General features: G+C 49.7%; 1 non-coding gene across 1 annotated transcript; it reads right to left on the bottom strand.

The window, feature by feature from the left end:
- Positions 1-1081: 1081 nt before the first annotated feature.
- TRNAW-CCA lies at positions 1082-1153 on the bottom strand. Its single transcript has one exon. It is a non-coding gene; the product is annotated as a tRNA-Trp (tRNA).
- Between the last annotated feature and the right edge of the window lie 1046 nt (positions 1154-2199).

Consider the following 2199-nt stretch of genomic DNA (forward strand, 5'->3'; position numbering starts at 1 on the left):
CTAATATTAATACAAGGCCTTATTCCTAAACTCCCCTCCCCGTGTGTGTGTGTGTGTGTGTGTGTGTGTGTGTGTGTGTGTTTACTTAAAAGACTTATGGAGCAATTGCCTGAGTTTAAGAGAGAGAATAAAACATAGAAACATCAGAAGGAAACTGAAACTGCAACGACAGAGTGACAATGCTCTCAGTTTAAGGGGGAAAAATGAAGTTGCAAAAAATGTAGTCCCCAGATGGCAGGCAAGCCTGAGAAGATGCCCCAAAGTGGGGGGAGAGGGGAGTAGAAACAGAGGAAACAATTTGAGAGGAGGTGATGGATGTGAGCACAGAGAAACATAATCATTCACTAGCTGATGACAATAATCCAAGGTATGGAGCAGTAAATGGAATTTCTGTAAAAAATGGGCAACAAAAGGAACAGAAGTGATACTGAGAAACTTAACTAGAAAACGTTTGTAAATTGGCTGAATGAAGGGCATTATCTTGTAATAACTTCCGTTAGAAATTTTAATTTGCATTTCCCTTATTGTAAACGCTGTTTCTTACACGTTAAAAAGTAACTTGTGCTGCGGAGCCCGGTGGTGTGTGCCTGTCACCCTAAACACGGTGGGAGGCTGAGACAGGAGGATCACTTAAGCCCAGGAGTTTGGGGTTGCTGTGAGCTATGATGACGCCACTGCACTCTACCCGCGGACAGAACAAGACTATGTCTCAAAACAAAAACAAACAAACAACCCCCCCCCAACAAGTAGCCCTAACCCTAACCTACCCTGCACAAAGTAAGGGTATACAGCACACCCCCTGGGTGAGGAGCTCAACTACAACCCCAACTTTGCCTAACAAATGCAAACAATGTAACCCAAGCATTTGTACCCTTATATTAATCTAAAATTTAAAAAGCACTTTATTATACGGTATTTCTTTTTCTGTGAATTGTTTTGCCCTTACCGGTTTTCTATGGCTTCTTTTTTTGGTATCTTTCAGGGGGTTACTTCCTTGGTGACTTAAAGGTCGGAAAGGCGTCTCAGAGTAAGGTCACAAACAGCTCAAGCTTTCTGCTATCAAGGTAGGAAAACAGGCAGTTGACCTCGACGTGACTTGAACACGCAGCCTTCTGATCTGGAGTCAGACGCGCTACCATTGCGCCACGAGGTCGCCAAGGGAACTTGCCTTTTTGATCTTTAAAGCTCTTTGCTCCTGCACATCCTGGCCTTTTCTTCAAGTAAATCTTTTATTTTTTTCCTGAATTTCGGGCTAAACCAAAAAAGAGTGCAGGGACCGGGCAGAGGGCTCGGCAGGGCGTCCGGCAGGACTGCGGGGACGCCACCCGGGCCAGGAGGGTCGCCGGGCGCCGCGGGACCGGGGGTAGAGGGCTGGGCCGCACCGGGGCGCCTGGCGAGCGGGGCGCGGAGCGGCTGGATGGGGTCTCTGCAGGCCCCAAAGACCCATGCGGGTGTGTCCAGGGGGCGCAAGTCTCCGGGAGAGCGGGGGTGGAGGGTAGGAGAGGGCAGCCAGGGGCTTCTACCCACCCGGGAGAGGCCAGAAAGCCGGCGGGGGAGGCAGCTGTGAAACTCGCGCCCTGCTCAGTGCCGGGGAGTGAGCGCTGGGAGGACGCCTGTCCCCTGGTGTTCCTGTCTCCACCTAAACGATAAAAGGGGAAAAGATGACTCTGTGGCCATGCTTAGAAAGTGACTTTGTAACTTGGAATAAAAACAGAATGCTGGCTCGGCGCCCGCAGCACGGTGGTTACAGCGCAGGCCACATACACCGAGGATGACGGATTCGAACTCGGCACAGGCCAGCGAAACAACAATGACAACTGCAGTAAAAAAGCCGCGCGTTGTGTCGGGAGCCTGTAGTCCCAGCTGTTTGGGAGGCTGAGGCAAGAGAATCTCTTAAGCCCAAGCGTTTGAGGTTGCTGTGAGCTGTGATGCTACAGCACACTACCCAGAGCCACAAAGTGAAACTATGTCTCAAAAAATAGAAAAATGCTCTGAGTGCTTCCCCCTTTATAAAAATTTATTTTTGAAAATGTAGACATTATAGACAAATGTAATAAAAATTAAAATCAATACTCCCAGCCGGACACGGTGGCTAGCACGTGTAATCCTAGCACCTAGCCAGGGCGGGTGGTAAGGAGTTCCAGACCAGCCTGAGCAAGAGCGAGACCCCGTCTCTACCGGTAAGAGGAAACGCCCCCC

This window comes from Otolemur garnettii, unplaced genomic scaffold, assembly GCF_000181295.1.
Source record: "Otolemur garnettii isolate 467f Iridium unplaced genomic scaffold, OtoGar3 scaffold00046, whole genome shotgun sequence".
NCBI lineage: Eukaryota > Metazoa > Chordata > Mammalia > Primates > Galagidae > Otolemur > Otolemur garnettii.